Source organism: Acomys minous (genome assembly GCF_964271855.1).
Source record: "Acomys minous genome assembly, chromosome: 11".
NCBI lineage: Eukaryota > Metazoa > Chordata > Mammalia > Rodentia > Muridae > Acomys > Acomys minous.
In genome coordinates, this window is record NC_140492.1 from 108,942,556 (window position 1) to 108,957,995 (window position 15,440).

Genomic DNA, 15,440 nt, shown 5'->3' on the forward strand with positions numbered 1-15,440 from the left:
CCTTTATTTACACCAATACCAGATCATCCTAAATCACTGCAATTACCGTATCCTTAGTTGCTTAAAAGCCTCAGAAGCTGCTAGTACATGCGCTCCAACTAGATTCTTCCTCAATGCCTTTTGCATTTCTGTAAGTGCTTCAGAGTCAGTTTGACAATTTTTTTTATCTAAAACCTTCTCCAATTTTGATGGATGAGGAACATTGATTTATTATTTCTACTCGTTTGAAATGCAGATTCATTTTCTTTACCTTCAGGCTATTAAGAAACGAGTATGCCACACCATCAGAAAGAAGAAAACACGCTACACAGCCTTCAGGAGTGTAACAGAAGCAACCATGTGGTTCTAGGAGTCCAAGGCTCTCTATATGGCTGGTACCTAGTGCTACGTATGTTTTCTTCGTGTACTATATAAGACAATACACAAGAGCAAACATTACTGAGGAGCCTGCTCATGGACGAGTGCCCTACTAAACCCAGGTGAACCACATGGCTTAGGTCTTGAAAGCTGTTTTCTGAGAGTCTTTGTCCCTTCACTTTTGAAATGTTGTAGTATTGCAGAGTGATTAAAACAAAATCACACTGAGTTAAATTTACTTTTCTTACCAGAGGTGACTGCTACAATGCCTTATAGTATAAGAAAATGGATAAAAAGCTCTGTAAATAGTTCTTATAGCTGAATAGGCTGCTGTAATAAAAGCCAGTTTTCTCCTATTTTATAAGATAAACTATTTCATCTACTAACTTGTTTTATATTTTGAGAACAATGATAATTCAAGATCATAATATTGATCCCATGAGGTTAAGAGAGTCTTCATTCACTCAGCATTTTTAATTATCTCCCATGGGTCAGGACTTGGCCTGCTTGACTTCCTTCTGAGAAATTGAACATCACAGAACGATTCTCAATTCAAAAGTGTACATACATAATTAATTTGAATTGATTTGAAAATTAATAATTCATTTAAGCTACTTGTATATATTCTGTTATCCAGGTTCTCCTAAATGCCTTGGTCAGATTTTGTAATCTTTGTAGAAAAACATTCCTTAAACTGAGGGTGTGCCACTTCTTAAACCGCGTAGACTTCCACTCTTTACTTTCAAAATACAAGAGATAGGAGTAGTTAGAGGAAAATGGCCGCCGCTGTCTACTTCTGACTATGGCTTAGCTCAAATACCTGAACGGAATTCTCAAAGAGAATGTGACTCTCATATTTACATGCCTAAGAATCACTAGAGAGAAAATTTAAAGCCATCTCTTGGCCCACTTCCGGGAATTATGACTCATGAGTAATAAATATATGGTCCCAAGAACTTACATCTTTAGTCCATGTTTTTAATAATTCTGTCACCAAATTATGAGTATTTGCCAGGTAGCGCCTACGCATGTGACAGAGTATGAAAAGGTCCTCAGCTCACAGAGATGACCCCTAGAAGTGGAGAGAGGCAGAGTATAAAGAGGGACAATATTCACCGTGACCTGTCACTGCGACTGTGGACTCAGACACACTCTAGGGCAGCAGATCTGACTCTTCCTAATGTCGTGACCCTTTAACACAGTTCCTCGTGTTGTGCTGACTGCCCAACCACAAAATTACATTTGTTGCTGTCATGTTGGTAGTTTTTGCCTGCTATGAATTGTAATATAAATATTTTGAGCTAGAGGTTTGCCAAAGGGTTCGCGACCCCCAGCAGGGAGAACTGGCCATCTGGGTCAGGTCTTAGAGCGCCTGTCGGCTTCTCTTCTCTTTTCCCCACTTCCTTCCCCTGTGGCTGACTTCTTGGGAGTGATCTATACTGTGCTGCCTTGATGGTTCTGAAGTAGCTTAAGAAACTCCACTGTAAGTTTCAGGACAGGCTTGGTGCTGTGTTTGTTGTTATTTTTATAAGTACACCAAAAATCTGTTCTAGCAATGTGGGCCTCATTTTTCTTTTGTTCTAGGAAAGCCTTGTGGGAAATCGGGTTACTTGTTTTACTAGAGTCCACTTCGAGAAGAGAACGTAAGACAGAGGAAGAGCTGGGGCTTGCTCTTGCCTGCATCCGAGAGCACAAAGGGCCAGGGCTCTGCAAGCAACGGCCTGAGAAACAGTAAGTGCAAAATTCTTCCTACACAATATGATCCTTCTTTGTGAATCAATGCTGTTCGGATAACACTGTACCCGTGGCGGAAGGGGGAAATCTATCAAGTGTGAATCCCAGCAAGTCACTGTAGTGTGTGTGGAGTCGCAATGGAGAAAACACACAAAATCGGGAAACCGTTCAGTGACTGAACCAGTTGCATCATCCTGACGCTGCCTTGGGACGTTGTTCTCGAGTTAATGCGTGTACCTGCCGGGTTTTCTTATGTTTCATTAAATAATAACAAATAGCAAGAGCCTCTGGAGTTTATTTTCATCTTATTTCAAGGAAACCTTAACTCACCAACTTCTGGGTTGGAATGTGATTATGTTTTAGCACTGTGTTTCATCGTCAGGCCAACAACATGTAGGAAAATGGAGCATCATGAGGACATGGCATGTGGTCCAAGTGAAACTGCCAGTGGCTTAGGGAGCCCAGGTCTAATCGTCTAATTGACATTTCACCAAAGAGTTTTTTTAAAACTTCCCTGACCAGTCAATAACCCAAACATTTTCCTACTTTCTTCTTTCACATATAAAGTGTAGTGATGAGAATATTTTTATATATTGCCAATATCAGAACAAAATGTAATACTTTTGAATTGTGAGGTGGGATAATCCTCAGCTTCTTGTTTCTTTGCCTACTCAAATCTTTTTTTTTTTTTTTGGTAGTTATTTTCTTGTTTAAAAATTTATTTTACTTTTGATGTTTTGATATAATTACATTATTTTTCCTCTGCCTTTCCCTCCCTTCACACCTTCTCAAAAATATTCTCCTCTTTGCTCTCTTTCAAATCTGAGCTGAGTGAATAAGAAATTTTTCTTTTAAAATCCTTTCAACATAGTGTGACAGAAATGAAATTACAGGGCCCAACAGATGGGTGAGTGGATAAAGGTATTAGCCACCAAGTTTGAGGTACACTGTGGTCAGCAGGCCCCCACCCTACACATACACACACACACACACACACACACACACATGCACACACATGCATGCACACACATGTGTACTCATGCACACAATAATTTAAAAAGTAGAAATGAAGTTTTCACATGAGAAGTTAATTAAAGTGGGAGCAGGATTGACACATTAGTTGCTTATTTCTCTGTGCTCTGCCTGCTGATGAAATTTCAAAGACGCTGAGAAGGCTGTTAAGTTGCAAGCAGAATGACACTTTGTGTATTCTGAGCTGTGAATGTAAGATGTGTACACAGTATGAGCACTCTGAACTTACATGAAAGTGTGCTGCCATTAGGCACCCTTACAAGTTTTAGGCCTGTCAGCTGTTCTTACCCATGTAGCTCAGATCCTCAACTGAGCTCCGTTGTCCAATGAGTGATTCTCTATTAGCTCAAGCACGGAGTGCCAGTGTGGAAATCCTTACAAGCACTTACCATCCACGGAACCATTGCTGCAACAGTTATACACGAGGCCACCTGCTATCCCACCTCAGTTACCTCACAAGAGAAAGTCAGTGGGCTCTGCAGTTTGAGGAATTCAGAATTCAACCCTACGTCCGGGTAAATGTCTCACCAGTAGGAGACACGATCCCTTCACACAGGAAAGCTCAGTAAACGATTTTCTCATTAAATAACAATTTTTAATCTCACGGTGGGTAAAAGAAGCAGTTTTTAAATTTGACAATAAAACTGAGTCTCAAAAGGTACTGAATAAAGTCCTTGTAGGAGCCATGTCTGTGTAGGAATAGCAAAGAATTGTAATATTACTTTGGAAGAAAAATACTAGTCACATTGGCATCAGAAGTATCAAATACTCAGGAAGAAATTTATGGAATGTTATTTATTTTATGCTGTGAATAATAGTTATAGTTCACACATACATTCTCATGCGCATGCACACACACACACATCAATTATTGATTATATTAAAGAAAGACATTTGTGGAGGTAGAGAGATGGCTTAGCTCTTAAGAGTGCTTGGTGCCCTTGTAGAGTACTTGAATTAAGTTCTCAGGACCAACATCAGGCTTCTCACAACCACACGTGACTCAGGCTCCAATGGATCCATCACCCTCTTCTGGCCTCTGTGTATCCATGCACACACATGACAAATACAAATACAAATACACACACACACACACACACACACACACACACACATACACACAAATAAAACCAAATCCTAAAGAAAGGCATATAAAATAATAACTATCTCTTAGTATGGTTTTAATAATATTCCAGAAATTTTTAAATATATTCTTATTATCATTCAATTCAACATATTTTATTAGTTTTTAAAGGTACTTTTTTTAATTAGTTATATGTTTGTGTGTGTCTGTGTGTAGGCACTTGAGTTCAGATATCCTTGGAAGCCAGAAGAGGGTGGCAGTTTCCCTGGAGCTACGGTCAGATGGGGCTATGAGCCACTTGACTCGTGTGCTGAGGACCAAACATAGCTCCTTTCTAAGGGCAGCATTCATTCTTAGCCACCGAGTTACCTCTCAATTCAAAATATTTCAATTATTTTTAAATTACAGATTATTTAGTTTTCTACTTGTAAATTTTTATTTCTAGCTTTTAATTTATAAATTTACAGAAAACTGCATTAGAGCTTGCCAATTGAAATTCATTGTGTGCAGAGGCCATATGATGTACTATTTCAGACTCTTGCATTTATGAAGACATTATATGCCCCAGGATGTGATGTGCTTTGATTAATTTCCTTGTGTAGTTGAATACATATTCAAATATGAAGATAAGTGGTTACACATGGTTAAAAATTCAAATAAGCATTTGCATATTAAATTGCCTCAGAGTCCTTTGCAGTTTCTCCAGTCTCTCTTTGAAGATGAACCACAGTACACTTCCTAACAGTGTTCAGATCTTTTTGATAAACTCACCAGAATGTGAGCTAAGAACTAAAAAAGGACAGGAGCTTGGGAAGAAAGTCTTGAGAATCTAGGAAATGTACCATTATTGAAGAACCTACAGTGGACTTATTGGTTTTATTAACTTATTCACAAATGGCCATTAAGTCCTTATTATTTGCTATAAATAAGAAAAATAAAAAGGATTGACAAGTAGAGATGATCAGTTGACCATGAACTAGGAATCTCAGGACCTAGAAGTAAGCATCCCATAATAAGCACCCCATCACCTACATTGCAGCTAAGCCAAGCTGTCTGGTTTATAGCCTGTAGGAGTTTGAAGAAAGGGCAACTTCCCCTTGCTGGGAGTCCCAGGGATCAAAGACATGGAGTAAAAGTTGCAGTTCTCTCATCGGCTGGGTGGGGAAATGAGAAGTCATCAGTCCGTGAAGGCAGGAGTTGGTAGCGGAAGAAGACAAAGGACGGCGCTTGTGCTTTTCGTTTGTGTCTGTGATGCAAACTAGAGTCATCAAGTCCTCTGGGAATAGGAACCGCAACTGAGAAGCTGCCTCCCTAAGAGTATAACCTTCCAGTATAAGGACGAATCGTGTACCCTAATCCAGAGCTCTGCAAATACTTCCAGCTTTAGGTCAGAGTTTTGTGCAAGAGACAGGCTGCTGCTTGGTCCGCTTGTGAGACTGAGAAACGAGGAACCAGGCTATACCTATCAGAGAATGATTTTCCATTACTCGGAATTGATAATTTGTGCTAGTTTGAATGAGAAAGACTCCCCTGTGGCTCATATATTTGAATATATTTGTTTGCTGTTGGTGGCGTGTTTAGGAAAGATTAGGAGGTATGGCCTGTTTGGATGAGACAGATGTGACATTGGGGTGTAGGCTTTGGAGTTTCAGAAGTCCATGCCAGGCCCAGTTTTGTGCACTCTCTCCTTCCCCTGCTCCTTCTCCTCTCCTCTCCTCTCCTTTCCTCTTCTCTCCTCTTCTCTTCTTCCTCTCTCTCCTCTCTCCACTCTCTTCTCTCCTCTCTCCCTGTTCCTCTCCTCTCTCCTCTCTCTCTCTCTCTCTCTCTCTCTCTCTCTCTCTCTCTCTCTCTTCCCCTCCCTCCCCCCTCTCTCTGTCTCCTATATACAGATCAGGACATAAGCTCTCAGCTACTGCTCCAGGCTCCCATGCCTGCCCCTATGTTCCCTCCCATGATGTTCATGGATTATTTCTTTTTAACTATAAAAAGGCCCCTCCCCCTAATCACATGCTCTCTTCTAATGCTGCTTTACTATGTCATCTACTCACAGTAGTAGAACAGTAGCCAAGACAGAAGTTGGTACCAGGGACTGGGGTATTGCTGTGAGAGGGCCTGACCATGCTGCTTAGGGGTGGAATGCGGACTTTGAGTCTTTGGATTAGGAACGCAGTGAAACACTGTAATTGGGGCTGAACACAGCATTTTAGTAGAAGCATGGAAGGCCGTAGTTCTGAGAGTGTGGACTATACAGACCCAGCTCAAGAGGCTTAAGGATATCAGCAGACCGCTCTTGTGATGTTTTGGCAAAGATTGTGGCTGATTCCCCCCCCCCCCTTGTCCTAAGAATCTGCCTGAGGCTAAGTTGAAGAGTTTTGAACTAATGTCATTAGCAGATGAGGTTTCAAAATAACTTAGTATTGGCTGTGTCACATGGTTCTCAGGAAAAAAAGAAATACGAAATGTAGAGCTTGAGGGGAGAAAGAGCATCAGGAAATAAGATATTGGATTCAAAGTCTTATGGTCCAAGAGATGAGAAGTTTAAGGAAGGGCTTAAGGTTAAAAATGAGTTAAGGGAGTGGTACCCTTAGGGCCAGGCCCTGTCCAGCCTTTAACAAGCCTTTAACAGCCTTGCAAGCTGTTAAAATGAAAGCTTGTGAAGCAATGGGAAAATCACCAGCAAGTCAAAGCTTATGCAAATGTGGTTCAAGGAGGGGGTCAGATTCCATCCCCTGCAAGCAGAAGAGCTTGTCAGCTTCAGGCACATGGCTCTGGGTTCTGGAGTTATCGAGAAAGGTACAGGAGTGCAGGGGTTGCAGAATCTTCCATGAAGGTTAAGGAAAACAGCTGAGGCCAAGCTGTGCTGCAGGCATGGAGGCCCGGAGAGGCCATTGTATGAAATTATGAAGATGAAGCCTGCATTGTTTTGGAGTCCCAAAGATGTTGGAGATGCCATAATCTTGGGATACTTGCCAAGGAAAACTGCAGACAGAAAGTGGGAAAAGCCAGGGAGAAAGAGAGATAGAGAGAGAGAGAGAGAGAGAGAGAGAGAGAGAGAGAGAGAGAGAGAGAGAGAGAGAAAGAGAGAGGGTGGGAGGTGTTACAGTCAACAAAGCTAGAAGAAGTGTGAGATTAGAAAAGGCATCTAAATCAGAATTTAGAGTTTGTGCCAGTGGCTTTTCATCTCACTATGGTCCAGCATTTCCTCACTCTGTCCCCATTCTTCCATTTGGAATGCTAATGTATATTCTGTGGCATTGTATGTTGGGAGTTGCCATTCGCTTTCTTATTTTATAGTGGTAGAGGTTAAGAGAGTGCCTTGAGTCTTAGAAGGGATTTTGAGAATTTAAACAGTCTTGAGACTGTGAAAGTCTATGGAGATTTTTGAAGTTGAACTGAATGTACTTTGCCTTACAATATGGCTGCAAGGCTATGGGGGTCAGGAAGTGGAATGTGGTCATGTGAATGAGAACGGTCCTCATAGGCTCATATATCTGAATATTTGGTTCCCAGTTGAACTGTTTGAAAGGATTAGGAGGTGTGGCCTTGTTGGATGAGTTGTCCCTGAGAGTAAGCTTTTGGGTTTCATGAACCCAGTGTTTTTCTGCCTCCTGCCTGCCAGTCAGGATGTAAGCTCTCAGGTACTACTCCAGCACAGACAGGTACTGAGCTCCACCGTGAAGATCTCAGACTCACCCCCTGAGCCTGTAAGCAAGCCTTCAATTAAATGCTTTCTTCAGTAATAGAACAGTATCCACAAAAACCACTTAAAAGAAACCATCAGGCTAGCTGATCTAAACATATCTGTTTTTTACTCTGCAATCAACAATTTACTGAGGCTATTTCATTGAGTGGTTTTTCTTTTTCTTTTTTTAAAATTTTTCTAATAAGAGAGTTCCATGCAATGTCCATCACTACTCCAGGTCTTTAGCTCATGTGAACAGATGAAAGAATTGTTCATGTTGGTTCCTACCTTTTTTTTTTTAAACCATTTTTAAGCTTGACAAAAGGGAGAGTAAAATTTTTATCTCCATGAAAACTAGGACTATGTTAAGAGCTTGCCGATTTCTGTCCCACTTGGTTATAATTTCAGCTGTTACAAAGCCTTTTCTTTCACCAGTCTCTAATTTTCCTATTACCATCTACTTATGAAATGCTTCCTCACCTTCCTTTTCCCTAAAACCCCGTATGTTTCTGATAGATCCTTCATTATATTCCAGTGTAGTAGCAATATGTACCTTTTCATATGTTTGGAGGGAGATGATTCATTCATGTTTGCATTCTTAGGACCTAACATTACTCTTGACACATAATTTTTATGCAATAAAAGTTGTTTAACAAGTGAATGCCTGAATTATATTATAGTTTCTAAAGAACTGGGCTATGCCATTGAATGCACAAACTGAACCAGTTTTGGGGTTTTTTGTTTTGTTTTGTTTTGTTTCAAGCGTCTGTTGCCTTTGAACACACTCCTTTACTCATTGTATCCATTTTATCACCAAGGACTCCTGAGCAAATTTTATTGCTGGAGAACAGCCACCAGCAGTGTTGTTTCTCCTCAAAGGAAGAAAATGCTTTAAATCTGTAGGAATTTTACTGTGTACCTTTGATGTGAAAATTGTATCATCTATTTTTGGGAGACGCTTGCCGTTACATAAGAATATAAAGAAAGGAAGTGAAGAGAGGCCACCAGTCAGCCTTCACAATCTGTAGAGTCTCATTTCCAAAGCAAAGACGGAAGATTAAGTACTCAAGTCTCGAATTTTACTTGGAAAGAAAACAACACTCAGAACTTATTCGCATCTGAGGGCTCAGTTTATAAATGGCAAAGCTGTATGCTTATGCTCAGAGCTCCATCTGAGCTTTGCATCTGGCCTCCCACAGTGCACCCCACTGTCTGTTTTTGGATCTGGCCTTTGCATCTGGGCTCCCACAGTGTAGCCTACTATCAGCCTTTTGAAGGATGTCACTCTGAACTGTGTTACTGTCTGCTGTCAGAGCTCTAAGCCGAAACACCACAGTTCTTTGTTGTTTGGGCCAAAATCAACCTGTGGTGACTTTATAACACATAGCATTATCTTTATAATTGTAGTTATTGTATATAGAGCATCCCAGCTCAATGTAACCCACTGCCTCTTTGATATTGATGCTGCCCTCAGATTTGTTTCTTAGTATCTCACACCTATGTTTTTCTTTGCCTTTTTATTTCATTTTTTTCCCAATACAATGTTTCTCTGTGTAGCCTTGGCTGTCCTGGACTCACTTTGTAGACCAGGCTGGCCTCCAACTCACAGTAATCCACCTACCTCTGCCTCCCTGAGTGCTGGGATTACAGGTGTGCACCACCACACCCAGCTTGTGTTTCATTTTTTAAATTCTGTTCTCCTTTCCCAATAATAAATGTGAACAAAGTTGTATGAGGTTGATCCTAATTAGTGAGAGATCATGCCATCAGAACTCAAGAGTTGTACTTTTTTTCTACCGCAAAGGTTAAGATTTGAAAAGAAATTATTCCAAGTGACATCTTACATAAAAGACATATCTAAATTTATCTTGTTGTCAAATCTTTATGCAGATGATTAAACCTGAGATTGCTTTTTCTGCATAACAGACATGCTATAACCAGTGCTTGCCAAACAAGCTTTCAAGATTTATATTTATTCCATATACATATATATGTATGTATCTAAGACATATATTCTATATATTAGATGAATATACTTTTAGTGTGCAGATAGTTTTTGTCTTCTGTAGCAGACATTTTATCCCATAAGCTACATAATTTCTTCCTTAAATATAGTTAAGGGTTAAGCCTTGATCTAAAACCAAGCATAGATTGCTTATTACTATTTTTCACCAATCTAAAATAACTAAATTGGTTTGGGAAGGAGAGAGAATTTTTTCCTGGAAAAAGTATTTTTGTGGTTTAGTTTGGTTTTGTGGTTACCCCATTCATCATAAAAATAAAAAACAGAAACAAAAAAAACCCTCAATGGAGAAGGTAGGTGAGCCACAGGTATAATTATGTGCCCATTTCCAAATTTAGATAATGTACCGCAGGTTGGGAAACACACCGGGAGGCTAAACAAATTGTTACTGCGATAGTTAGCCATAAGAGTTTACATGAAAAAAAGCCTGTGTCAGTTTATGCACAAGTCTTTTAGCTAAAGCAGCAGTTTTAGAATTCTAATTACCTGAATCTCTGTGTCAGAATAGATTCTGGAAAAGTGCCATAATCAAATCACTATAGCTAAGGCCCAGAGAATGCCCTGGGATGTTTAGGGGCAGTAGACAGTAGAAACCTGTGACAGCTCACTGCATCCGTTACATACCAGGGATCTTTGGCTTTTAGAGCAAAGCAGATGAGAAGGGTAGTTTAGAAACCGTCTCAAGGATTGTCTTTGTTGGGTAAGGAAGTTGACCCAATCTCTAATAATTGTCGCTAACTCAATGAAACCTACAGACTAAGCAAGAACTCCTTGTGAGAAAAATACCTTGCAGAACTGGCTCCCTGCCTGCAGTTTCTTTCTAGAACATTCACCGCTGACATTTCATGTTTTGAAATTGTGGTGCAGTCAACTCACATATTCTACCATTTCCCTTCAGATCCACCCACCATGGTGGAGTATTAACAGTTGTGAAACTACCACACAGATGGAGAAGGTCTCACTCGGAACACTCAATACAAGCCTGAAGATTCTTAAATATGCTGGTCATTAGATGCCTATGCCCATGTGCTGGCTACTTTAATGTCACCTTGACACAAGCTAGAGTCATCAGAGGAGGGAGCCTCAATTGACAAAATGCCTCCATTAGATCTGGCTGTAGGCAAGTCTGTAGGGCATTTTCTTAATTAGTGATTGATGAGGGAGAGCCTAGCCCATTGTGGGTGACATAATCCCTTTGCTGGTGGTCCTGATATCTATAAGAAAGCTGAGTAAGGCATAATGAACAAGCCAGTATGAAACACTCTTAGATGGCCTCTGCATCAGCTCCTGCCTCCAGGTCACTGCCCTGTTTGATTTCCTGTCCTTACTTCCTTTGATGATGACTGGTAAAATGGAAGTGTAAGCCAAATAAACGCTTTCTTCCTCCAAGTTGCTTTTGGTCATGATATTTTGTACCTCCGCTGTTTCTATTGCAGCATATTCTGAACAGAGTCAAGGTGATCTCTAGATAGGCACACTGTTTCCCAAGGAGCTTGGGCTTCTCAGTGATTTTGATGAGTTCTTGCAGCTGGCAGAGTTCAAGCTGAAAATGAAGAGAGGAGGCAGGATCAGCGATGTGGGGCAGAGTTCGAGGCTATTACACATGCTTCATGAATATTTCTTAGCATGCTTGCAGTTAAAAAGAAAGTGAATAAAATTGGGAAAACCTGATTAAAGCAGGCGTAAGCAAAAGTGTCACTGAGTGATGACCCCAAAATTGAAAATACAGGTAATTTCCAAGTGATGTTTAATATAGAGCCTTGAAATAAGTATCCAAAAATCTTCATCCTATTTTACCCCCAATCAGTTCTTCCATATTCCTTGACACTGGGGAGCATCATCTCATTGCCTGGGGAAAACTGCCAACAGTCCCTTGAGCTACATCTCTATCATCTGTTTCTACTAGGAAAAAGAAAAGCATCCTTGACTCCAAAGAAAAGTTCTGATGTCACTAAAAGACAATTCTGGGAGCCCTGACTCGGTCACACTGAGCTGTGGGTAGAATATTCAGGCTGTGCATCAGATAATATTTCCTGGGACATGGGGTACAGACTGATTCTCCCAAACACTGGAGAGACTTGCATTTCAAGGTTCAATGGGATAGAGGGAAGGAAGAAGCTTGTGCTGGCAAACATGGCAGGAAATCCACGTTGCACAAACATTGTTGGCAAAGTCCTAGCAGCTTTCCCTTCCCCTCCCCCCTTCATTTCTGATGCTCTACCTTAACTAGGCAGGCCCGCTTTTGATCCACTGAGAAGGCTATGGGCAGTAACATGAGTCTTCAGTTAACACCTTTCTTTCCTGCCCATCCCTGCATCTAGTGCTCCAGTCAGACATGTCCATTAGAAACTCAATGGGATTTCATTACACGTCTATGCAACATATTACCTTGGCGGTATGGTTTTGATCAGAAAGTTTTCACCAGAAACTGGACTATAAACTGGCTTACTTACATCTTTTATTCGAAATATTTCTTTATTTTAGAGAAAATGGTGAGTATTTAAGCCCATTCAAGGTGTTGCATAGCAAAAGGCTATAAACCTCATGCCTTTTAAACAACCAGCTTTATTTCTTAGAGTTTTAGAGTAGTTAATGCCATAAAGATGTTGATGCTTCCCTCCCTCACTCCTCTAGGAGTCCTGTCTAATTAGAGGGTGTCCTCTTCAGTCTCCAGGACCCCTGCTACTAGAAGTCTCTGCTACAGTCACCCTCATATCTTACCAGGAGCCTACGCTGTCTTAGGGCTCCAGTTGTCACAGAGATGCCCCTGCCTGTGGTTTCTCTTCTCTCCGCAGGCCCTCTGTCCTGCCTCACCCCCTCTCCCCAGATCTGATCTCCACCTTCATTTTTCTCTGTGCTTCCTCTCCTACCTTGTTCCCTCTCTAAAGCCTCTTTCACTGTCTATTCTATTTTTCCCTCTGAGCGAGATTTAAGCATCCTCCCTTAGGTCCTCATTGTTTCTTACTTTCTTTGAGTCTGTGAATTGTACTGTGGGTATCCTGTACTTTATGGCTAAAGACTATTTTAGAAGGGATTTGGTTTCATTCTTGGGGACCTAGTACCTCTCCAAAGCCTCACCTTCAATACTATCCCTTTAGGAATGGGATTTCCACATGAATTCATGCAAATATAATGTTCAGGCCATAGCAAGCAACTTTATCATTATTATAAATGTAGGTCCACTTAATAATCTGTATTGAAACAAAATAATATCATATAAGTTAATAGTCCCCGTTTCTCAGTTGGATGTTTATAACTTTCTGAAGTATAAAATATTCTAGAAAATTATTTCCAGGAGTTTATGCTGTGTAGTTAAGTTCTCACATCACTAGAGCTGACTCCATCAGGAAACCACATTTTTCTGTAATGATATGGAGGTGAGATTATTAAGGGGGTTCCGATATCCTCATGTGGAATCCTTCTATAAAGAAACAGAGGGGAGTCTTTTAGCTCACCCTTGTGTAGTACCTATCTTTTTCAAAGAGCTACACAGTAAAAATTGCCACTGCCATTTCAAATAAGACAAAACTTACTTATAATCCAGGACAGATGTTTGTTACTAGAGCAAAATACTAGCCAATCTCTGCCCTAATTTCAAACATCACACATGGTATGGCCATTGCAAAATGGAACAGAGATGCCTTCAGCTACTGCAGCTATGTGACAGTCAAATCACACACACCACAGAGCAGCTCCCAGAGGCATGAGGAGTACAGGGTGGACACAAGGACAAAGAAAACACTAAATCCTCATAGCCAGGACAATTTCTCCTTAACACGTGGGAGTTCATTTTTTTACTAGCCACTCATTTCCAGCATGTGTCGGAAAAGCAGGAAAGGAAGTGCAGCAACGTGGAGGGAGAGAGATGGATGGGGCTAAAGCACGGGCCAACATTCTTGCATCTCAATTTACCAACGTCTGGAAGTCTGGCAATCTCCAAGCTATTTGTATCTGAGCACAGGCTGCCAGAGGTGAGCCCGGCACATGAAGAGCTTAGGACACAGTCTGTGCCTTTCACACAGTTTTGGCTCAGCCACATCCTTCTAAGTCTTCCCTCCTTGTCATTGGAGAAACCACAGCTTCCCGCCCCTGGGACCCTAGTGTTCCTCAGCTCTCTGTCCTGGCCATAGCTGTGACTGCAGTGGATTTTTCAACTTGGCCCCAACTCAAAAGTGTTACTTCTTTGGGAAGTCTTGAACCAAAGCCTCGACTGGAGAGGAAATGTCAGGAATCATCTTTTGTCACAGATAAGACTTAATGAGCCCAAAGCCTACATGATTACAGGAAGTCTGTTGGAAGCTGACTGGTTTTCCTTGATTATTGTTTCAAAGACATTTACATAGTCACTGGGGTAAAAAAAATTAACATATAAAAACAAATGGCAATTACTTTATCAGTAGCTATAAATTTAAACCAAAATGTGTTTGCTGTAAAGTTGGGTGCGGTGTGTATGAAGAAATGGGGAGCAGGAAAATAAAGTTCAAATAGGGATTTAAAAGTATAGTGAATCTTGAATAATTAAAACAAGCCAAAAGTTATCAACCAGCCTCTAGGCAGCTGTTAGTGGAGCTGGGATAATTCCCTGAGACTGTGAGAACTGTGGCCAAAGATATTATAATTTAAAAACCAGCACACCCACATTTTTATACCCTGATGACAGAGGTAAGACTTTGGGCATTGGGAGATAAGCTGCTGAGAAATGTAATTATTAAAATACTCTAAATTAAACTTTGTGATTCTATCTTAATGTGCAATAGTGTACAAAAGTACTATAATCTGTTGGTTGAACAACAACAAAGAAGATGTGTCTTTTACAAGCTGGGGAAGCCTGTGGCCAAGGTACTGGCAGGTCTAATATCTGGCGAAGACCTGTTTCCTGATCCTGAGATATCTTTTGGCTATAGACACTCTTATCAGAGAATAGAGAGAAATGGCAAGCTAGCTTGTTCCTTGGTGGGTTGGTTGGTTTGTTTGTTTGTTTAGAAAGCCTCTCACTGTATAACCATGGTGGGCCTAGAACTCATAAATCTCCTCTCGCCTTAACCTCCTGAATATTGAGATTAAAGGTAAGTACATCCTGTCTGGCCCTGTGTCTCATTTTAAAAGCATTAGTCTCAGTCATGAGAGACCCATTCTTATGGCCTAACAAAATTCCCAAAGTCCGTCCTCTAACGCCCTCCTACTGGGGTAGGATGTTACTCAGGAACTCGGAAGTGGCACAAACTCTTAGTGTAGAGCAGAATCACAGTTAGCTGTGAAGAGACAGGAGCTAGGACTCCAATGAACAGAGCTAGTAAATGGGAAAGGTGGGTTTTAAACTCAGGAATTGCTCTGAAGTGCAAGCTCTGTTCCAGAAGCGAGCTGCCTAGTGTCCTTGGGACATGCCTTGTGAAATAACCATAAATACTGTGATTGTTTTTCCCATTTGTCTGAACACCTCACCTTGTCAATTCAACTCTTCCTCGTGACAGAGTGCAAGATAATACAGGTGAAAAGTTTTGATTACCCCCCTCAGCCGAAGTTGCCTT

General features: G+C 40.8%; 1 long non-coding RNA gene across 1 annotated transcript in view; it reads left to right on the top strand.

The window, feature by feature from the left end:
- LOC311609080 overlaps window positions 1–15,440 on the top strand; it is a 161,352-nt gene that overhangs the window by 99,229 nt on the left and 46,683 nt on the right. Inside the window, exon 4 of the long non-coding RNA XR_014783259.1 lies at window positions 1,942–2,088. This is a non-coding gene — a long non-coding RNA (uncharacterized lncRNA). The remainder of the gene's footprint in view (window positions 1–1,941; window positions 2,089–15,440) is intronic.